At 53.4% G+C, this 23433-nt stretch overlaps 1 protein-coding gene across 3 annotated transcripts in view; it reads left to right on the top strand.

Annotated features, from left to right (window-relative positions):
- SH3BP4 (SH3 domain binding protein 4) overlaps positions 1-23433 on the top strand; it is a 93429-nt gene that overhangs the window by 43929 nt on the left and 26067 nt on the right. The window contains exon 2 of one of the 3 annotated variants that reach the window (XM_082395567.1): positions 10845-10917. The exons of the other annotated variants lie outside the window; for them this stretch is intronic. The gene's annotated coding sequence lies outside the window, so the exon portion shown is untranslated. The remainder of the gene's footprint in view (positions 1-10844; positions 10918-23433) is intronic. 3 annotated transcript variants of the gene reach the window in all.

The following is a 23433-nucleotide window of genomic DNA, read 5'->3' as shown; positions in this document are numbered from 1 at the left end:
TGCTCGGCTTGTTTCTGCCTTTGGGCTGTTGTGAATAGTGCTCCTAGGATTCATCACACTGTGATGTTCTGACTTAATTTTAAGAGCCATCTTCTCTCATCTCCAAGTTCTTGTCGAGACCCCTAGTTCTAGACTCCAGCTCCCTGCCCCCACCAGCCCTGTCCCTCCGCCTGCACGCCTGTCCCTGGTATCTTACAGATCTCCAAGAGCCAGGGCTTGCCCTGGACTTGAAGTCACCCTTAGGTGTGGACCGGCTTGGGTCACTGTCGTGCGGTGGCCGGTCTGGTGCTGTCCCCTGTGGATTCAGCCATCCGTGAGCTAACACGGCAGTGCCGGGAAGTGCTGCTTACTGAGTGAGGGGCGTCAACAGCAGGCCCAGGCCAGGCGTCTCTCCAGGTGTGGCCCCTCGGTCTCCTGCATCAGGACCGCAGGGAGGCTTGTTGCGAGAAAGCAGCCCCCTGCGCGTTGTCTGCCTTGGGGCTGCCCCTCGTGCTCTTTCCACACCTGCGGGGGGGTGCGGGGTTGGCCCGGGGGTTCATCTGAAATCAGTGCATCAGGTGGGCTCCCTTGCCTCCAGTAGAAAGGCCGGGGGGTGAGGAGGTCGGGGGAAGGTTGGAGCAGCCCTTCCCTGTGTCCCCAGATTCCAGTACCTTCCTCGCCCTCCACCACCCCGCTGCTGTCGCTACCCCAGGGCATTCCTGCAACCTCCCACCTTGCTGTCATTGTACCTTTACTAAACTCGACTCAAATGATGCTAATCTGAGTGACGGCTCAGCCTGTCTGTCCCTACCCAGTGAGAACCTCAAGGTGGGCCCAGGAACCTGTGTCCTGCGAGGGAGGGGTTTTGACCTCCGGGTGGGTGGGCAGCAGGCGGAGCCCCTGCAGCTGTCCAGCTCCAGCCCTCTGGCTCCGACCCTAATCCTGTCCTGGGCTGGCCGAGCGGGGGCACCCGAGAAAGCTGCCCTCTCTGTACTGGGAAGCCGTGCTGGGAGCCTGCTGTCTCTTCCTGCGGGGGGTGCGAAACAGAGAAAGGACGGCATGTGGGAGTGGGGCTCAGGCTCGCCCCCCCATCTCTTCCTGCTTTGTTCCCATAGGGAGCTGCTGCTCTGTTTCCTTTCTTTTTTCTTTTCCTTTGGGCCTGGGTATGTTCAGAAAACCTCATAAGGGCTACTTGCTGCTTCGGGGGTATCATACCTGACATTCCTAGGTTTTGATAAAGAATAGATCAACCGGAAACCTCTGGCGTAGCATTTTTACGGGAAACAAAGTATATTCTTTTTCGTTTTTAATGATTTGTAAGTGTAATACAAAAACCTTCCAGAAAGGAAACCAGCCGGACGGAGGCAGCCAGGACCACCGCATGCTCAGAACCATGGGTGTCACTCTGAGATGCCGCCCGGGGCTGCCGGCCTGGATTTCTGCTGGGCCCGTGTCCCCAGGAGGGCGTGAGCCTGTCCGAGGATGCGAGTGTTGGCCTGTGCTGCCGCAGGCCTCCAGCGCCACCCCTCTGTCCCATGGCCCTGCTCGTGGATGCAGAGGGGCCGAGACAGGAGATGGTGGAGGAGGGCGCCGGGGGGTCGGGCAGTGACAGCAGCGAATTGTCCACGTGGGATCCAGGTAGGATGAAGGTGTGGGGTCCACGCGGTATCTGTGTGTCCTAGGACAAGTTGCTTCTCCACATCTGCTTCGTTATCTCTACTCACCAGATCCGCTTTGGAGATTTAAATTAGTTGGTAAAGCCTGTAGCACAGGGCCTGGCCCAAGATGAAGGGTGTTATCTTCCTAGTTAGGATTCAAACGATTTCTGTTTTTGTAGGGTCAGGGTGGGCTCGTACCTGAGAAATTGAGTAGGGGGTCCAGATGGCAGGCAGTTTGAAGGACGTGGGCGTCCAGGTGAGGCATGGGTAGTGCCCCAAAGAAGGCACGGAGGGGATGGGGAGGGGAGCCGGCCAGAGAGCAGGCGACGCCCGGAGTAGGGGCCAGTGGGGTGTGGCCTCAGGACCAAGTGGACCAAATCCTGCATGCAGCCTGCTTTTGTAAATAAGGTTTTATTGGGACCCAGCCATGCACACTCACTGTCTGTGGCCGTCTTTGCCTTTCAGAGGCAGAGCTGAGTGGCTGGAGTTGAGGCCAAGTGGCCCACGAAGCCCGTGATCTTCCCTGTCTGGCCCTTTCCGGCAGTGGTGTCCCCAGGGGACATTGGCAGCGTCTGGAGACATTTTTGCTCGTCACAGCTGAGGTTGGGGGCAGCTACTGGCATCGAGGGGGTGGAGGCAGGTGTGCTGCTGGCCATCTGCAGTGCACAGGACGGGTCCCACAGCGAAACATGATCCGGCCCCAAATGTCAGTAGTGCCAACGTTGAGAAACGATGCTTTCCAGAAAAAAAATTTCTGTTTCTACTAGAGAACGGACTGGTTCGGGGGAGGTGGGCGGTGCTTTTGTTGGAATGAGGATGCAGGAAATGGGGCAGGCTCGGGTGGGGGAAGATGAGCCAGGCATGCTGGCCCTGAGGTCGCCATCCTGAGGGCGTGTGGGAGGTGCTGCAGAGACGAGGTGGTGCCATCCCCGCCCTGTTCCCTGGGGTGGCTACGCCCCCTAAGGAGAACGCTCCAGGGGACAAAAGCAGAAGGGCAAGAATGGACGCGAGACAGCAGAGACTAGGTGGTGCCATCCCCGCCCTGTTCCCTGGGGTGGCTATGCCCCCTAAGGAGAACGCTCCAGGGGACAAAAGCAGAAGGACAAGGATGGACGCGGGACAGCAGAGACTAGGTGGTGCCATCCCCGCCCTGTTCCCTGGGGTGGCTATGGCCCCTAAGGAGAACGCTCCAGGGGACAAAAGCAGAAGGGCAAGGATGGACGCGGGACATTGGACACTTGAAGGCAGACAGAGGAGGGGAAATCTCAGAAGGAAGGGGGAAGGACCAGCCATGCAGGTGCCGGGAAGACACCTGCAAGACAGGCTTCAAAGACCAGCTCAGAGAGGAAGGAGAGAGCCGTCACCCTGGGAGGCCATGGAGAGGTCAGTAGTTAGAAAGCCGCCCGGTGAGACGCATGCAGGAAAACGCCCTCAGGACCTGGGGCTCCGGTGGCCTCATCACCAACCCCAGTGGGAACAGTGTGTCCAAGGCTTGGGGCAGGAGCCGCTTCGGGGGAGGTGAGGGGAGGAGAGCAGCAGCCCGGGGGCCGTGGGGAGCCAGGGAGGATATTTGTAAGCAGAAAGGCACCAACGCCAGCCAGCAAGGAGCCCTGGGCTCGAGCCAGCTGCTGGTTTTGTAGGAAAGGGAGCCCCGGTGCCGCCCGGGGCTCTGGTCCAAGCCGAGGCTCTGGGTGACAGAGGGCACAGCCTTCCTGCGGACCAGGAGGAGGAGGAAGGATGGGGCAGGGGGTGGCAGCAGGGAGAAGATGCCGCTAAGAATCCGCTAGACGGCTGGGTATGAATGGTGACAAAACAAAGCAGAGGATGGGAATGGTTGAGGAGGAGCCCCTTTCTACGGTGGGTAATTTTTTTCTTCCCCTGATCCTTTTTCTTACTCCCTGTATAAAATAATCATTCTCGGGCACCTTTTAGTTGGAGGCGAAAGGAAAGCTTCTCCGACTGCCCTCTGGCACCAGGTCACACTTTCTCCCTGGCCAAGCGCCTCTCCTGTGTCACCCTCAGAACTGGAAGGAAATTAGCTGATTATCAAAAGGCCAGGGACCTGGGTTCCAGGGCCTCTGGTGAACTCACCCTCCCCGCAGGAAACCTGTCGGGTCGGTTGGATTCCATTTCATCTCTGCCTGGTACAGACTTGTAGCAGAGGCTCTGCAGAAAAACAGGGAGTGATTTCACGCCAGGTTTGTTAATTTATGCATTGATTACAAAAACAGAACAAAACCACGGAGCAGACACTTAAGACTATCCGGCTAGCTCTGTCCAGCAGCCCAGCTTGGGGGTCCTGCTCTGGTCTCCAGGAGCCGGGCTGCTGTTGGCCCAGCGGGCAGGGGAGGAGCAGCTGGTGGTCTCGGAATGGTCTAGAAAGGAGCTGCTCCGACCCCGCCGTCTTTGTGCTGGGCTCACACGCAGCAGGCCCTGCGGCCACCCAGCTGGGAAACCTTGGACCAGTGACCTAGCTTCTCTGCACCTCGGTTTTCTCGACTGTTCGTTGGAGGGAATGATCAACCGTCTGTGTCATGGGGTGGCTGTGACATGTAAATCAGTGGGCACAGAAGCACTTAGAATAGTGCCTGACACACGACCAGCAAATGCTGTGAGGGTAGGGCGGGGCGACAGGCACCCTCGTTTTATTGCACTTCGCAGATACTTTTTTTTTTTTTTTTTTTTTAACAAATTGAAGGTTTTTGGCGACTGCGCATCGAGCAGGTCTGTTGGCGTCCTTTTTCCAGCAAGAGTTCCTCACTTTGTGTCTCTGAGTCACATTTCAGTAATTCTTCAACTATTTCAAACTTTTTTTTTATTTTTACTTTTTAAAATAAATACTTATTTAACTATTTCACATAATAACTTATTTTTGTCCTGGGGATCCATGATCAGTGATCTTTGATGTGACTGTGGCAAAAAGACGATTCACTGAAGGCTCAGATGATGGTTAACATTTTTTAGCAATAAAGTATTTTTTAATAAAGGCCTGCACATTTTTTTATTTTTTAATTTACTTTTATTTTTTAATAAATGTATTTATTCTATTTATTTTATTTTTGGCTGCGTTGGGTCTTCGTTGCTGCGCACGGGCTTTCCCTAGTTGTGGCGAGGGGGGGGTTCTGTTTGTTGCAGTGTGTGGGCTTCTCATTGCGGTGGCTTCTCTTGTTGTGGAGCGTGAGCTTTAGGTGCACGAGCTTCAGTAGTTGTGGCTCGCAGGCTCTAGAGCGCAGGCTCAGTAGTTGTGACACACGGGCTTAGTTGCTCCGCGGCATGTGGGTCTTCCCGGACCAGGGCTCAAACCCATGTCCCCTGCATTGGCAGGCGGATTCGTAACCACTGCGCCACCAGGGAAGCCCCTGCACATTTGTTAGACAATGCTGTTGCACAGTCAATAGACTATAGTACAAGGTGTAGAGTAAAACTTTTCTATGCACCAGGAAACCAAAAAATTCATGTGACTCGCTTTATCTTGATATGTGCTTTATTGCAGTGGTCTGGAGCTGAACCTGTGTTATCTCGGAGGTCTACCTGTAGTTTCCCAGGGCTGCATAACAAATGACCATAAACGGCATGGCTTTGAACAACAGAAATGGATCCTTTCCAATCTGGAGGCTGCAAGTCTGAAGTCAAGATGTCTGCAGGGCCAGGTTCCCTCTGAGGGCTCAAGGAGGACTCCTCCTTGCCTCCTTCCGGCTCGGGTCGTTCACCCACCACCTTGACGCCCTCTGGCTTAAGCTGCATCACTTCCATCTCTGTCTCCATCGTCGTGTGGCCATCTTCTCTCTGTGTGTCTGTGTCTCTGTATCCCAGTGTCTTATAGGGACACCAGGGATTGATTTAGGGTCTGTCTGTGATTTAGGATTCGAGCATATCTTTTTGGGGGGGACACCGTTCAGCTGACAGCAGTGGATGTGGTTGGCTGTTTTACCTGTATTATGGTTTCTGTTGTAGTTCATGTCTGTCTTCATCATTTCTGCGGGCCTGCTAAGAGCAGGATGGTCTTGCTTTTCTTTGTGTTCTTGTAGCAGCTAACAAGGCGCATGACAAGTGCTCAGCACCCCTGTAGTTAGTGACTTAAACTAAAGAGGACTCCACTTCTGATGACCTTCAGGTTTTCAGGACAGATATGAAGAAGGCTATGAACATAAGAAGTCTTGCTTTGGGGAAGCCGCCCCATTCATATGCTGTGAGTTTGGAGCAACCTGTAAGCCCTTGGTTGGTGTAAGTGCTACTCATTGAGAGATTGTTGCTGTGCGCCAGGGATACTAGAGGTCCTTGCTGATCTCGAGCTCACGGCCTGGTTGGAGAGACACACAATTAAATGAGCAGTTACAGTCACGCGATCAGGTCCTGTTGTAGGGGGGCCCGGGGTGCCAGGGCTGGTGACCACAGATGTGGTGTTGGCAGAGGGCAGCCTATTGCTTTAAGGACTTGGGACGTCCCTCGGACTCTGGCAGCTCCCCGTTTGCCCTAGCATGGGCGCACAGGGGACGGGAACGTCCCTGCACCTGCCCACGGGTCCCGCGGGCCCCCGCGGTACGGCAACGTTTAGTGACTGACGCAGCGACTGACCCAGCATCTTCGCCAGACAGTCTGTCATCAGAGTCGGCTCTGTTTGCCCCGGTGAGAAGCGTAACAGTTAAGAACGTGCTCCATGAAGTTCTTTTAACCGGAGCTGAGGGTGAAACCCGAGTTACCTGCCAAGTTTTCACCCGTATTGTTACTGGATAACCTTACGTGCATGTCTTAGGTAAAGAAGGCCCCAAAGGGGTTGACACTTCTGCGTCTAACCGGGCATGTGACCGCTTCACTAGACGAGAGGGATGTTCCCTTAGCTCTCAGCCAGCGTCGCACAAAGTCCCAGGCCACTCTCACAAGGGCCCAGGTCTCACCTGCCCGGCTGGCTGGGCCGAAGTCCCCGCGGGGCTGCTCTGGGCAGGAACCAGCCCGCCGCCTGCCTCTTGCCTGGCCTTCCCCCGACCTGCCTTCCCTTGTTACTTGATGTCCAAGGTGCTATCGTGTCCCCGGAAGGTCACGTCTACTGGCACCTCGGAATGTGACCTTATGTGGAAATAGGGTCTTTGCAGATGTACCTGGCTTAGTCAAAGTGAGTGGACCCTCATCCCATGACTGGTGTCCACAGAAGACAGCCACGTGGAGACACAGGGAGGAAGGCCACGTGAGATGGAGGCAGATTTGGGGGCATCTGCAAACCAAGGAAAGACAAGGCTTGCCCGTGACGCCACGAGCCAGGAGAGAGGCCTGGATCACATTCTTCCTGAGCCTTTGGGAGCAGGGCCCTGCAGAGACCTTGATTTCAGACCTCTAGCATCCAAAGCCGGGAGAGAACGGTTTCTTTGTTTTAAGCCACCCCATTTGGTGTGATCTGTTACAGCAGCTCGGGAACCAGCCCGTCCGAGGCCTCGCTGACCCCAGGGCACCTTGGCGAGGTGTCAGCCAGCACAGCACACCCCGGGGGCCCCCGGGGACTCGGAGCGGCCACGTGGGGCGGGGGAGGGGGAGCGGAGGGGTGGTCAGGTAGGCCTCTGTCTGTGTGGTTGGAAAGCCGATCGTTGAAGACCCTGGTGCGTGTGGGCACATGGGGGCCAGGCTTGGGGCATCAGCTGCAGGTGATGCCAGATAATTCCGTCCGGCGCAGTGAAACCCTCCAGTCAGTGGAGGCTCCCCGGAGGCCCGGTTCTCAGCCCAGCTCTGCGATCAGCTCCCTAGCTGCAGGCAGAAACCCCTCGTTTCTGCTTCAGTTGCTTCTTTATACTTCTTTATACTCTGAAAGGCGTGCCATGTCATCGTTGCACTTTCGTACGTCATGCATCCTTGAGGTTTGATGCCTGCGTCACCCACACTCCTTCAAGTTGTGTCCCCATCACCCAGTGGCTCCCTGCGCCCCTCCCCATCCGGCCCCGCCTCCTCCCGCCATCCACTCTTGCCGACGTCTGCGGGTCCACCTGCCTGTTCTCATACATCCTGTAAGACACGTGCTCCTGGGTTTGGCTTCCGTGTTCAGCTTCATGCCCGTGGGCCACCTCGGTGCGTTGTGGATGTGTATTTCCTATCAGTGGTACCGTATGAATGTGCCGCCATTGGTTTATTTCCTCCTGTTGGTGGACGTCACGGTTGTTTCCAGTTTGGGGCCGTTATGAAAAGTGAATCCAGTCCAAACATCTGTACGCGGGCCCTTCTGTGGACATCCACTTCCTTTTCCCTTGGGTGCGTGTGCCTGGGGTGGAATGGCTATGTCTGGTGCATGTAAAGTGTTTATGCTGCGCTTCGTGCAGGTGGATGGTCAGTGAAGGATTCCTGCATCTGGGCTAGGAAGTGATGGGGCTGGGCAGGCGGCAGGTGGGCTAGGGGGTGGACCCGTCTCCTCCCCAGACCTGTTCTCACGCCTCCCCTTTCCACCCTTCTGACAGAGCTGCTTTGTATTTACCTAGTTCTGGCTCAAGGTTTGTGCAAAGATTTTCTTTGAAGAATGTGTCCTGCTTCTAAAAATAAAACCTTGCGTGCTCCCAGGGCCCTTCTGATACAGGGAGTTCTCCCAGGTGCTTGGTATTCCAGTGATCTGCTTCAATTCAGACTCAACGCCCAGCGAAGTGCGGTTGGATCTGTTCTGGAGGCAGCGACAATGACACCAGGAATTGGGGTTGAAGGCCACGAAGAGGTCCTGGGATTCCTGAGACCACATCAGGCTGCTCCATACTGGGCCTTCTGTCTGGCCTCCAGCCGTCACTTAACCTGTTAAAACACATGGTGACCCCTTCAAGGTCAAATGCTTTTTGGGCACAGTGGCCCATGGATTCGCAGAGCTTACATCACCCGCATTGCGGGCTTGTGCCCTGTGGGGGATGAGTCATCTGGAGAGTCCCTGTGTCTGTGCCTTGTGTACGTCTGCAGAACTTGCCTCCAGGACTTTAGTTCCCGGGGTGTGTTGACCCAGGACCTTGTGTGTAAGACCCAGAAACTGCCCTTGGGTGGTTCTGTGAGGGGTCGGGCTGTGGAATCAGTGACGGCAGAGCATTCCAGGGAGGATTTGTTGAAGGGTAGATGGGTTTGGCCAGGGTTAGAGGAGCCCGAGAGAACCTTCCAGGTACGGTGAGTAGCATGCCCAGCTGAGTGTGCCGAATTTGGGGAGGGGACCTGTTAGCTGGCCTTTGGGACCCTTGTAGCTGGGGGTTGGGTGGGCATGAAGCAGGGGGTTGAACAAGTGGGCTTTTTTCCAGGCAGTCAGGGGGGACCTCGGACCACCATTTGAAGTTGAGGCAATGGGGCCTGGGTTCTAAGTGAAAGGACTGTTGTAGGTTCTTTGGTGGCCGGTGAGAGAGTCCGGGCTGCACGGTGATTCTCTGCCCTGTGTGTGCGTTAGAATCACGGGAGAGCTTTTTAAAAATACTGCTGAATCTCCAGGGTGGGACTGTATTATTCAAAAGCCTCTCCAGGTGGTTGGCATCGACATCCAGGGTGGGGAAACTGTTAAGGGGAGCCCTTTGGGGTGCAGGGGTGCCGGGCGTGGCCGTGGGGTGGAGCGTGGGAGGTGGAGATTGGAAATGGAAGGAAGGGAGCCAGAGAGAAGAGGTGGCAACACACCAGCCGGGATCAGACTTAGAGGTAAAGGAAGAGGATAAATAACATTAATAACAATAGCCCTCACCGAGGACAGTGGTTATGAGAGGGGCGATACTGGGGGACACTTGGCAGTGCCTGGAGACATTTGGGCTGTCTGGGGTGGGCATGCCCCCAGCTTCTGGTGGGCGGAGGGCAGGGACCGAGGACAGTGGTTATGAGAGGGGCGATACTGGGGGACACTTGGCAGTGCCTGGAGACATTTGGGGTGTCTGGGGTGGGCATGCCCCCAGCTTCTGGTGGGCGGAGGGCAGGGACCGAGGACAGTGGTTATGAGAGGGGCGATACTGGGGGACACTTGGCAGTGCCTGGAGACATTTGGGCTGTCTGGGGTGGGCATGCCCCCAGCTTCCGGTGGGCGGAGGGCAGGGACCGAGGACAGTGGTTATGAGAGGGGCGATACTGGGGGACACTTGGCAGTGCCTGGAGACATTTGGGCTGTCTGGGGTGGGCATGCCCCCAGCTTCTGGTGGGCGGAGGGCAGGGACCGAGGACAGTGGTTATGAGAGGGGCGATACTGGGGGACACTTGGCAGTGCCTGGAGACATTTGGGCTGTCTGGGGTGGGCATGCCCCCAGCTTCCGGTGGGCGGAGGGCAGGGACCGAGGACAGTGGTTATGAGAGGGGCGATACTGGGGGACACTTGGCAGTGCCTGGAGACATTTGGGCTGTCTGGGGTGGGCATGCCCCCAGCTTCCGGTGGGCGGAGGGCAGGGACCGAGGACAGTGGTTATGAGAGGGGCGATACTGGGGGACACTTGGCAGTGCCTGGAGACATTTGGGCTGTCTGGGGTGGGCATGCCCCCAGCTTCCGGTGGGCGGAGGGCAGGGACCGAGGACAGTGGTTATGAGAGGGGCGATACTGGGGGACACTTGGCAGTGCCTGGAGACATTTGGGCTGTCTGGGGTGGGCATGCCCCCAGCTTCCGGTGGGCGGAGGGCAGGGGTGTTGCCAGGAATCTTGCAGTGGGCAGGGCGGTCCCACCCAAAGTGTTTCTGGCACCAAGAGCAGGAAACCCTGACTTGGGGAGCGCTGCGTGCTGGCTCTTCCCTAAGCACTCGGCGTGAACCAGCAGGTTTTATCCACACACTCTGAAGCGGTCAAGAGCGTAATTTTCCCCAAGTTATAGATGAGGAAGTGGAGGCCCCAGGAAGTTAAGTTACGCCCATCTGAGGGGTTCCACCAGGGCTGAAGGGAAAGTCATCGAAGGTGAGCAGGTGGTGACCTGGGTTTTGAGTAAAAATGCCAACGCCTCCAAGTGAAAATGCAGAGAATTTGTGGTTTGCAGGAGACTTTGTAAGTTGGTTTGAGTCCGTGGTACATCACTGTTTGGGGACGTCAGTGCTGGGCCGACTGGCGTTCATCTCCAGGCACGATGACGAGGAATGGTCCTCATTGAGCGCCTCCTATGCGCGCACCTGGTGAGCCAGATTTTACGATCTTCCTGCTGCAGGTGATACAAATAGACGCTCAGAGAGGTTAAGTCACCTGTCCAAGAGCACACAGCTGGAGCTGCCGGTCACACTCCGATCTGGCTCCAGAACCCTGTGTTTCTTTCTTTATAGGATGCTGTCAACCTTAATTTAGTCCCGCCTACAGGCGAGGAGGAGGAGGAAGACGCTGGTGATAAAGGATCAGGTGAGGAAGCCAAGGGCCAGCTAGAAGGCCAAGCAGGGCCTCAGGGAACAGAGCTGGGCCTTTCCACGTCCGGGCTGGAGGCAAGGTGCTGGGCGTGCAAACCTGCCATGTCTCCCCTTGGCGGTGCCGGATGAAACGAACTGCTTATCTCCTCGGCTGTAGGGACGGTAGGCCTCGGGGGAGAGGATGAGCTTATATCCGCTCACAGCAAATGTTTCCAAAACAGCCTTTTCCTCCCTGGCGTTTTCCCAGTATTACTGTAAGTCGAGGAATGAGAGAAGGTGGGATTCGGCTTGTGCCAGAAGACATGCTAAACCCCTAAATGCCCATCAGCAGGCTGTCTGGCCTGCAGGCCTCTGCTCTCCCCGCCGGCCTGGCATTCCCTCAGCCGGCCTTTCTCCTTCCGGACAGCGGGTCCCATCGAATCTCCGTTGTATCCGGAGCTGTGCTCTCCTGCCCCCTCCGTCTCCGTGTCCCTGGGGAGCCCGAGTGCCCCCTGCCTCCTTAGCTGTCGCCCTCAGCTGCTTTCCCACTCGGCTTCTACCAGCGGCTGGAAATTTCTGTCAGGGTTTTGCCTCTGCACTGTGGCTACATTGGGTGTCTTTCCGTGTTACTAAATGTTTGTGCCTTTGGTGCATGTCCTGCTGCAGACCCGTTGGGCCCCCTCGGAAGGAACCTGACCTCGTGGCCTCGGAGCCCCTGCGGTGGAGCCCGGGGCGGGGGGCTGTCCCCGGTTCTCCCCGCAGCTTAGGGGGCACTGGCCTCCTATTTTCTAGTGGTTCCAGTGTGTTCTCAGTGAGTCGAAATGTTCGGAGAGCTCCGGAATCTTGGTGAGAGTAGCTTGTTGCATACCCCGACTTATTTGGTTGCCACCGAGAAATGCCTCTGCGGGGCGCTTGCGGTGACTTAGCAAGATTTTCCACAGTAACACTCAGGATATAGAGGTCTGATTGCCCCTGGCATCAGACTCAGCCGTCAGGAATGTGAGGTGAGGGGCGGTCGGGCAATGACCTGATAGTTTGGGATCTTAGGAGAGAGTGTTCCGGAAGCGTGGAGGCAAGACCACACTTTGCAGAGGCCGGAACTCTGTTTGGGGGTCTTGGCTTTCATTTGCTTCGTGGAGTTCCATTTGTGTTAGATGTGACAGAAAGAGAGGAAGCGGGGGAGAAGTTCGCTGGGGTCAGGAGGCCACGCCGGCCAAGGAGAGTGAGGGTCTGAGAAGCCGAATCTGTGTCCACACCCCTAGGAGGGTGTGTGACTTTCCTGAGACCACCAGAACAAACTGCCACACACTGGGTCACTTAACACAACCGAAATTCATTCTCTCATGGCTCTGGAGGCCTGAAGTCTGGGGCTGAGGTGTCGGCAGGGCTGGCTCCTTCTGAGGCCGTGAGGGAGAAGCTGTCCCGGGCCTCTCTCCTTGGCTTGCAGACGGCCGCCTTCTCCCTGTCTCCGCGTCATCTTCACTCTGTGCCCACACTTCCCCGTTTTGTGAGGACACCTGTCATATTGGAGGAGGGCCCACCCGTAGCACTTTATCTGAACGTGGTCATCCGCAAAGACCCTGTTTCCAAATCAGGTTGTATTTGCAGGTAGTGGAAGTTAGGACTTCAACATCCTTTGCGGGGGACACAGTTCAACTCATAACAAGAGGGTATTAGAAAAATGTGAGCATACGTGACTTCTCAGTGCTGTCCTCTCCCCAGCCTGGTGGCTTTTAGGTTTTAGCCAAAAGATGCTTGCTTAAGTGCTTGACCTGAACCCCTTGGTCGGGCCTTAAATAGCTCAAGCAAATGGAAATAAGGTACAGTGATACTAAACTTTCACTACCCACAACCCACAGTTGTAGTAACTAGCAATGGAGATAGAATTTATGAAGTGATTAGTGGTTTATAAAGAAATTATACTACCTCATTTAGTAAAGCACCTATGAGCCAAGGAAGGTTAGTTCTTTGCTGCAGTGAAACTCATAGCATTCCAGACCATGGTGGTGTGTAAAAAATGGGGTGTATCTAGAACTTGGTGTAAAGTACAGGGCTTATGCGTGAACTGGGTCAGTGTAAACAGCATGACCACAAACTCTGTCGGAGGGGGAGTGTACCATGCCCGGGGGCCCCCGTGCCCTGTGTGTGCACACCGTGATTCCCACGTGCAAGCTCTCTCTATGGTCCTCTTGCACTTACGGACATTGAGGCACAGAGGTCAGACTGAGCATGGCTACGTTGGTGAGTGGTCAGGTGGGTTTTTTCTGAAGTGTGACATTGACCCGAGTCAACCTGAGTGGCAAGAGTTGTCAGCAAGTGAAGTTTGCAGAACAGAGCTTGCCAGCCAGAGGGAACTGCCAGTGCAAGGGTCCTGGGACAGAAATGAGTTAAATTCAGAAACTGAGTGCACAAGAAGGAAACAAGGTCGTGGAGGAGCAGGTGGGGCCATAGTCACGTAGTCCCAAGAAGGAGGTTCGATTTATTGTGACTGCAGGGAAATGCCCCTGAAGAGACTTACTTGCTGAGGGGCCCAGCTGCTCTAAGGAGGATGGTTTCGTGGTGTGTTTTGGGGGCCGGAGGAGCAGGGAGACCAGGTGGGAGGCTGCTGAGGCGAGTCCAGAGAGAGAGGAGGTGCTTAGCTGGGAGCAGAGAGCAGAGAGAAGAGGTCAGATCCGCATACTTCGGAGGTGGAATTGCTTGGACTTGTGCAACTGCCTGGATGTGAGGGGTTTTGACAGAGTCCGTATGGTCCCCAGAGCTTAATTTACAGTCTGCCCCTTTACAGGAAGAGTGTGCCAGTCCCTATACACTGTCCTGGCACTCATTTTTAAATAAACAGAGACCCACCCTATTTCTGGAAGAAAAGATAAAATAGTATAAAGATGTCAGTTCTTACCATTGCTGTGCCAACAAAAACAAAAACCCAGTGGGGTAACTTTTTTGAAGTAATGAAGAGGTGGGAAGACATATTACTTAATTATTCCGAAGTTCATTTGGAAGGAAAAAACAGGTTCAAATAACTGATAGGAGACTTTGAAATAGAATGGTTCTTGGGGGCTGGTCCTTCCAGATGGCCAAACTTGGTAAAGCTCCCGGAGTTACATAAGGGCTGGTGTTGTTATAAAAATAGGCAGACTCATGACATGGAATTGGCCAGATTCAAACCCTGGTGTCTATGCACATTTAAAAAGCATTAAGATGACATCACGGAGGGGACAGATTGTTCGGGAACCGATACCGGAGTAATCGCTTAGCTGTTTGCTAATTAATTTTGTAAAGTTCCTTGCTGAGCAGCAAAATAAATTCTTTGTACATTGATGTCAGTCCACACACCATTTTTTTTTTAAATAGAGGAAAATAGATGTGAAATGTTTATCAAATTTTTCATTAGGGGAGTCTTTTCTGTGCTTCAGGGTGAAATTACAAAGGAAGGATTGATAGGGTCAGAGAGCTGAGACTTTACCTAAAGTTAGCAAATGGATGGGTGTGCGTGAGCAACAGTGGGGAAGGTATTTGAAACTGATATGAAACTTCAGACTCTAATCAAGCAAAGGATGCAAAATGATAGTCACGAATCAAGAAATAAGATGTCCATATTTGAAAGTTTCTGACCGATGGTCAAAGGAATGTGAATTTAAACTCGGTATTTCGTTGCCCAGTTGTCATATTAGGGAAGGTTTTCTCAGATTGCTGGCAGAAGGGTGAAAAGGGACCCCCCCCCCCCCCCAGTGCTGTGGCGAGGATAAATGTCTGCAGCTTTCCAGGAAAGCATTTGGCAATGCTTCGTCCTCTACTAGAAAGTGTTCTTAAGAAAATAATCCAAAATTCAGAGGAAGATTAGGGATAAAGATGGTCACCAACCGCCCTGCCGTTTATAGTAGTGGAAAGTCGGGAGCCTTCGGTGAGCAGCAGGTCAGGGTGCTCCCCCGCCTCAAGCCCCGCTGGTCGGAGCTTTGGTGATGACTCTCCATCAGGAATGATTCTGTTTTTGAATCAGGTCCCGCTGCTCGCCGCATGCAAAATCAGTGCTCGCAAGTGTTGTTAGAAAGGAAAGATGCCCTTAATCGGAATGCCGGCAATCTGGGGAGATGGTGGACTCAGCGTCCCCCAAAAACCACCTCCAGAGATTCTGCTTAGCCATGAAAGCTTTTGAAGGGAAACAGGGAAGTCATCTCAGTTAATCAGTGAGGTAGGGGGGTCAGCGCTGTGGCCATCCCCCACTGTGTGCAGGCTTGCGTGCAGGCTTGTGTACGGGCTTGTCAACTCCTCGTGATCTTTCTTTAGATACTATTTTGTTCACAGTTTGTTGGCGAAATTACTGAAGGGGGAGCTGGGAAAGAGATCTCGTCATCTGTTAATTACTTATTCTTCATTTCTACTTCTTCCATCTACGGAAAGAACCAACAGGTTAGGCAGAGTATTTCGTGATCAAAAGATTTGAAAGGTGTGCTAGGGCCAGAGGTGAGTAGCGCATGGGGGCATCTGGTTTAAGGTTAATGACAGGACAGAGGGGCCTCCTGCAGAGAGCTCTTTCCTGCAAAGGGCTTTCTCCTGCCAAAAGCCGCTGCCAATTCTCAGGCACCGGCTGGGTGTCCAGCCGGTCGGCTCAATTCGGACACTCTCTACCTGGAGATGAATGAAGTCTGGTCCCACAGGTTGAGGGCTCAGTCCCACAAGACTGCCCCCCACCTCCCCACTTCAGACGCGCATGACAAGTCCAGGTTGTCACCTGTGCTTCTGACCAACTGGCTATAGATTGGAGCTTGCCATGACCCTCCCTCCTTGGGTTTGATTAATTTGCTAGAGCAGCTCACAGAAGTCAAACATTTTACTAATTAGATTACAGGTTTAGTATAACAGGATATAACTCTGGAACAGCCAGATGGGAGAGACACGGAAGGCAAGGTATCGAGAAAGAGCACGGAGCTTCCACGCCGTCTCCTAGCATCCCCTCCCCAAATCTCCGTGTGTTCACCAGCCCAGAAGCATTCAGAACTCCAGCCTTGGGCTTTTACGGGGGGCTCATTATACAGACATGATTGATTAAATCATTGGCCATCTGTAGTTTATGCGACTGTGCAGCCTCTCTCCCCTCCGCAGAAGTCAGAGGGCAGGACTGAAAGCCCCCATCCTTAGGTTACCTGGGGGCGGCCCCAAAGTCACCTCATTAACATAACAAAAGATGCCTTTACTGCTCTATTTGCTTAAGAAATCCCCCAGGGTTTTAGGAGCTCTGTGCCAGAAATAGAACACAGACTTATATATATATATTATATTTATTTATTTAATATATATATTATATACTATAAATCACAATATCACAATCAGGTATCCTCTGTTTCCTAGTTAGTAGAATCATGAGGCCAGGAGGAATAGGAATGCATTTTTTTCAGTTATTGGGAAAATGACTTTCCCCAAGTCATGGAGCTGGAATTGGGAAGGCTGGATTTAGATCCACTGGGATTAATACATCGTTCTAGGCGCTCAGTCAAGTGTTTGAAGGTGTTTGGGATTAACCCCAGAGATGGCATACTGTTATACACGCTCAGAAAATGGCCTTGCAAGGCTGGAAAGAACCTGCTGGAATCATGGTGTTGGGGAAGGAGAATGGAAGTTTCTTTTATAAAATGTGTGTGTTTTTTTTAAAATTACAAACAGTAGAAAACTTAGGAAAAATAAAGAACAAAATGATCCACACGATTGCCACACCTGGACGTGGTCGCTGTCAGCATTTGGTGTGAAAATTACTCTTCTTTTTTCTAGTAAATATACATTTCTAAGAACAAAGTGGAATGAGTTTTATTGTGAAGTTTGTCGATTTCATTTTTCTCAGCGTTCTGTTGTATGGGTTTTCCATTCTGCTGAGTATTAGAAAACAAATTTTAACAGCTACGTAACCCGTCCTGGAGGTAGAACCCCCTCCTGGATCACTGTAAACAGTGCTGTACATGTCACTTCATCCACATCTTTGATTTCCTAAGGACAGATAGTTTGAGGGGCAGTGGGACGGGAGGCAGAACAAGAATCCTGTCCCCTCTACTTCCTTTAATAAATATTGATGAAGTATATAGATCAGTGATTGGTTTATTGCCCTGGATATCTCAATTTGTCATTCATGGACACGGTAGAACTTCTGTAAAGAAATTCGTTCATTCCATGAGTTTCATTGGTTGCTTCCTGTGCTAGGTGCCAGATCCTCGATAAATGGGTGGATAAAGCCGTAACAGTGGATAACACCCGAAACGGGTGGATAAAGCCGAAACAGTTCTTCCATCCGGGGGAGGGTCTGGCTGAGAGGCAGCAGTGAACCAGTCAGCTGAGCACTGACCTCACCTGGGTCCTCAGCAGTTGGGCCGCATGTAACGGTCTCTTCCCCAGCTCTGGGGGCCCATCGACAGGCTCTCACTGTGTTTGCCGGTTGTTTTCAGTGGTGCCATCTGGTGGGCGTGGCTCTGGTCTCTGCCTGGGGAGTGTTCTCACCCTGCTCATCACCCGCCCCCCCACCCCCATTACCACTTTGGTCTCTGCAACTCTTGCCTCCTCCCGGGTCTTCACTTGAACTTGAACTTGAGCCTCAGACGTGGCACGTCTGTCATTAATGAGAACCATCAGTAGATTTGGGGGCATCATGAAGCCTTAGGAGCTGCCTCCCCAGGCCAGCTAGCTCGTCTGAATCTGGCATTTTCATCTGAGTCTCAGAAATGAACCCCAGGGAAAACCTCTTTCAATAAAAACCAAAAAAGCCTCAGTTTCCTCACCTGTAAAATGAGTGGCACCAGCTGCTTTGTGTTTCCCAGAATGGTAGCTAAGCTGAACTTTAAAAAAAGGTTTTAAGTTAATATATACTGGAAAAGATTTATCAGTATATCTAAGGAAGACCTTTTTTTTTAAAGGATAGAAGCTTCCTTTTTAATGCTATAGAAAGCTGCCTTTAAAATAACTTTCTTGAATAAACTTACATTGTTAAAGTAGGTTGGTTTAAAGAGAAATATTAAATAATTTGATTTTTTAAAACATTTATTTATTTATTTATTTATTCATTCATTTGTTTATTTATTTGGCTGCTCCGGGTCTTAGTTGTGGCATGTGGGATCTAGTTCCCTGACCAGGGATCGAACCCGGGGCCCCTGAATTGGGAGCACGGAGTCTTAACCACTGGACCACCGGGGAAGCCCAGTAATTTGATTTTTTTTTTTTTTTTTTTAAGGAAGACAGTAGATGAGCGGTTAATGTTTGGAAACCACAAGTCTTTCCAGTGCTGATGTTTTGCAGTTTTGTTGAACTCATCAGACGGGGGTCAGGAATCTGAGTCTACCCCCAGCCAGCCGGTCAAGTGAATGGGCCTCTCTTCTCATGTCTTTTGTAACATCTGCAGAGATAATCATGCTTTTTCTTTCAAGTCGCTGGCTGGGGACCAGAGTGGGGAAGTTTTTCTAGTCTGGGCTGATCACAAGATTTTACTTCCCAGCCTGTCTGCTGCAGCTCTTCCCATGTGACTCGGGGAGGCTGACCCCACTCCACCAGACCTCCTAAACCCCGTGCTTGGGGAGCACTTGACATGCACGTGTCGGGTCATCTTTGAACTCCTTGCCATTGTCAGCAGCAGGGTGATAGGGCAGGAGGACATGTGGGTGGAAGGCGTCCACATAGCACACACGGTGTGTTGGGCAAACCGAGGTGTCTGGGCTTCCGGTCCCACGCAGGCCCAGAAGGTCCGTGCAGGCCCGGAAAGTCCCGAGCAGGCTCGGAAGGTCCTGAGCAGACCCGGAAGGTGTGGTGGAGACATCACCCCTCCCCCTCCTCTTGGGGTCAGTTTCATACACGTTGTCATCCCAACTAAATGCTCAGCAGTTGAGGGAAAAGACCAGGTCTCCATCCACTTGTGTCTTTGGTGGTCCCCGCTGCATGGTGGTGCTGAATAAATGTTTGGGTGGAGCATTTGTCCTTTCAACAGATGGCACCACACACCAGCCTGGGCCAGGCACTGTGCTTGGTGCGGGAGGATTACAGAGGAGCCAGGTATCCAGTTGGCTTTCGAAGAGACGAGGGTAGTTGTTAGGGAACTGAGAAATCACGTGCAGAATCACAGCTGTGGTGCCCAGAATGCAAGCGGTAAGTGCCCAGAGAAGATGACGGATGAGTCCCAAGAGAGCTCAGGGAAGAGGTAGGATTCCATCGGCAAAGGCACTGTTTGACGGGGGTCCCTCTCAAATGGGTAGGTCCTAACGTAGCAGAAACTGGGGGCACTGTTGGGTCTTCAAGTCAGTGGGGCGATGGAGGCTTGAGGTCGGGGGAGGGCTGGTGGGGGGGTGTTTGGAGCCGAGTGAAAGAAACAGTCGCTGTGCTTGGAGAGCTCAGGGCATCCAAATGAGAGTGTGACGCGGACATGGCGGGTGAGTTAGTGCAAGGAGGGTCTGGAAAGACAAGCCAGGTTTGTATTGACTTCTACAGACTGTAGGAGCCTCTGAGGAGGCTGAGATTGTTGTTGTTTTGTTTTAATTTATTTATTTTTTATTTTATTTTATTTTTGGCTGCTTTGGGTCTTCGTTGCTGTGCGCGGGCTTTCTCTAGTTGCGGCGAGCGGGGGCCACTCTTTGTTGCAGTGCACGCTTCTCATTGCAATGGCTTCTCTTGTTGCGGAGCACGGGCTCTAGGCACGTGAGCTTCAGTAGTTGTGGCACGCGGGCTCAGTAGTTGTGGCTCACGGCTCTAGCGCGCAGGCTCAGTAGTTGTGGCTCACAGGCTTATTTGCTCCGCAGCATGTGGGATCTTCCCAGACCAGGGATCGAACCGTGTCCCCTGCATTGGCAGGCGGATTCTTAACCACTGCGCCACCAGGGAAGTCTGAGATTGTTGTTTCTACCCAAGGAGATGATGGGATTGGTCCAGCCCGCCCTGAAGCACAGTCTCACAGCTGGGCATCAAGTAGGCTGGAGACAAGAGGCCAGGGCGTAAGAGGCTCAGGCCCCGCAGAGGCGGTGGAGAGAGGCTTGGCCACCCCTTCATCTCCCTGACCGTTACCCACAACCCGTGATTCTCCAGGCTCTGATTTTCTTACTTTGTCACTGGCTGGTGAAAACGCCCCGAGTCATTGGGCCAGCTCTCTCCAATGATCACACTTTACACCATAAAAGCAGCAAGTGAGAAGCGGGCACCCGCAACTGCGGGGTCCCCTCCCACGCACCCCGTAGAGCCTGAGGGGGTGTTGAGCTTGAGTCACCAGCTTTGGGTGAACAGAGAAGGCCTTGAACGTGTGCATGTTGCCAGCCCAGCGCCTGCACACAACAGCCTTGTTCCTAGAAGCAGGTGCAGCTCTCGTGGGCTGGGCTGCTCACCCAGGCACTGTGGTCCCCTACTCGGGAGGTGCCCAGGGAGCAGGACCCACGATTCTGCCCGCGAACCTCATTGCTCTGCCCAGATGGCCGGCTGGGGGCCTCCGATAGCCGCGCTGCTGCTCGTAAATTGAGGTCACTGTTGAACCAAAGTGAAATGCATCCCAAACGCTGGAACGACCAGCTGATTCCCTGTGGTCCCCTCTCTCCGGTGGGGCTATGCGCTTTCCCCCTAAAGGAGGCAGCCCTCCTCCAGGCCACCGGGCAGCGCTTTCGGCTCTGCTCCAGGTGGATATAGGAGGGTTCTGGAGATCAGGCTCCTGTAGGTGGGAGGCAGCGTCCCGCCACCGCGATGGGAAGGTTCGAGTTTCGCTGTGTAGACTGTGCTCTCGTAACCGGAACCTGTGCCTTTCCCTGCCAAGAGAGGAGAGCCTGGAAAGGGGACACCAGTCACGTTTTGCCTTTCCACTTGGGCCGTTGCCCAGACTAGTCGGGTCAAGGATCAGGAGGCGGGGGGAGCTGGGGTGCTGTTTGGAGTCTGTGGGATGGGCCTCCCTCCAGGGCAGTTTGCTTTGGAGGGAAAAGGATGTCGTAGACGTCTACAGGCACGCAGACAGGCTCACTGTCACCCTGCTGGGTCACCACCGGCTCGCCTTCCTCACGGGATCTTCCTCGACGTGGGGAGGTGTGACACCAGGTGTCCCTGGTCCATCCCTGCAGCCTGACCGGGCACATCGGCTTCTCCGCGGCGGCCCGTCGGGTTGGGAGCCCAGGGCGTTGGGTTTCGGGCAGTTGCTCACAGGAAGCAGATCAGCTTGGGAGGGAGGATATCTCTGGATTACGTTCATCCTTGGGAACATGTTCTTTCTTGGGGAGAGAGTGAGGTGGGGACAGATGGGTTGGAGTGTTTGTCCACAGAGCCTGGTGACTGACATCGCCCGGAGCGGGTCGAAACTCATGCTTTCTTTTTAACCCAGAGGAAATCTGATGAAATCAACATGATACTCCTACTCCAGAAATTAAAATCAAATGTGGAGAATGAGTCATCTTAAACAAGGCACCAACAGAATTCTCCAGGGAGGAGCCCAAGGCAGTCTCGATGCCCGATGCCCTCCTGCGGGAGGGGTCCAGGCCCAGCGCCTTCCTTTTGCACCTTCCTGGGTCTGGGCCACCCGGAGGACCTGGCGCTTGGCTGTGCACACGCTGGGGTCCTGACCAGGGTGTTCTCCACCCTGCAGATGCTCGTGTTCCGTTATTTTTCTTGGTTGGTTGGTTTTTTAATTGTTCCTCGGGCAGAACGTTGGCATACAGGCCCCCACAAGAATATTCTGGGATTCTAGGATCTGGGCGTGTCAAATCCACGGGGGTAGCTGAGGGGCTGTGTGCGGGGTCGCGAGTTTGCCACCGGAATCTGTAGATAAGTCTGTCCTTGTACAGCGGTGTCGTCTGTTCAGAGGCCAGCCCCGTAGTTAGCAGGGAGGAGCTGGCAGCAGGCTCTTTTCTCTCTGAGTGAATTGGCCTTTATACTAAAGATAAGAAAACCTCATTAGCTGTGGCTCAGACGTTAGTAAGCTTTAATGTCCCTTCCTGACTTCTTAGACCTGACTTCTACCATGTGGAGGTGAAGCGGGGGGCGGGAGGCTTCCCAAGTCGAGGCGTGGTTCCGGGGATGGGGGATACAGTGACTGCCACAGCCTACCCTTCTGAGATGTCCTGAGGTCCAGTGCCGGCCGCCCTGACCAGGAGTGCGTGCAGCTGCAGGCTGTACCCGAGAGGTGGTGGCTCCTGGGGCCCGTGGGTGACGTCCAGACCCTAGTGGAGGGTGGCCAAACTTGTAGGCCAAGCTGCCCAGGTACCTCCCAGGTGCCCACCCAGCTAACCCATCAGTGTTTTAGAAATGTATAACTTGGATTTCCAAAAGAGAATAAGATTCCTAAATGTAGCCTGCTGAGTATAATTAAGTCACATCAGCCATCTGGGGGGACATTTGACACTTTCGGGGGATTTGGGCTCTTTCAAGGAGATGATCCCAGGGATACCTACCAGATAGCTCCAAAGCTGTATTCTTTATTTAAATGGAGTTCATTTGCTCATTCATATTTGAGCGCCTGCTCTGTACAGGCCTGTCACAATGCAGGGAGCGAGGTAACAGGCTGAGTCCCGTGGCCTCGGAGAGCTTACGTTCTCTTGGAGAAATCAGGCTAGAAAGTGAAGAGCACAGGATATGTCTAGTGTTAAAAAGGAAAGTAGGGGAAGAGGGTGGGCTGAGGGATGCTTCTATTGCAGACACCTGAACACAGTGAGGGATCCAGTCTGGCGAATAATAGGCAGGGGCCTCCCAGGACGCAGGAACAGCATGTGCAAAGGCCCTGCAGTGGGAGGGAGAGAACTTCAAGAAACAGGACCAGTGAGCCAGCAGGACCCAGGATGCTGGCCTTGAGGGCATTCATTGTAAGCACGAAGACCTAAGGAGCTTTGGAGGGTTTTGAACAGGGTCCCGACTGACTTTTGTAAAGTCCTGGCTGCTAATTGACGGGTGGACTGTGGGAGGGCAGAGCTGGACGCGTTAGACCTGGTGGAAGGGAGCTGATGAGTGAGTTGAGAGGTGACAGTGGCGTGGAGGTGCTGCGGGGAGCTCAGCCGGAGCTGCCTGGGGGTGGCGTGCACACACGCAGTGCATGCCCTCCACGGGGGGGGGGGGGGGGGGGTAAGGGAGGGGCCGCTGGGGAGGGACATGGGCTTTGGGGCTGGCTGAGTGAGCCCTTCACCCGTTGGCTGAGATGGTGAAGTTGGGGAGGGGGTTTGGGGCAAACCCCAAGTTGGGTTTGGACCTGGGAGGTGCTGAATGCCCATCAGTCCTGAAGGGGAGCCCTCAGTGATGGAATCTGGCGGATTCACAGGGTCACTTGTCAGTTAAGTGGGAACTCAGCCACATCCACTTGTGCTGTGAGGGGGCTCAGACCGCCTGGGCATTTAGATTTAGGGTTCCTTAGAGTTTTTCCCAGTCAAAAGAAGACACACACACACCTTCATTCCTGACACATCCCTCTTGGAAAGGCAGGTGATGAAGTTTTCCTAGTATTACTTTCCTAATTTTAAAAAATATTTTGTTGTGGACGTTTTGAAATATGTACATAAATAAGAAAATGGTAAAAATAATTAATAATGAAAGTAATAGTAATAAAAATTAAATAAGAAAA

Source organism: Balaenoptera borealis (assembly GCF_965194805.1).
Source record: "Balaenoptera borealis genome assembly, chromosome: 6".
Classification (NCBI taxonomy): domain Eukaryota; kingdom Metazoa; phylum Chordata; class Mammalia; order Artiodactyla; family Balaenopteridae; genus Balaenoptera; species Balaenoptera borealis.
Note: the sequence above shows the minus strand (reverse complement) of the source record. Positions and strands in the feature narration are given on the sequence as shown.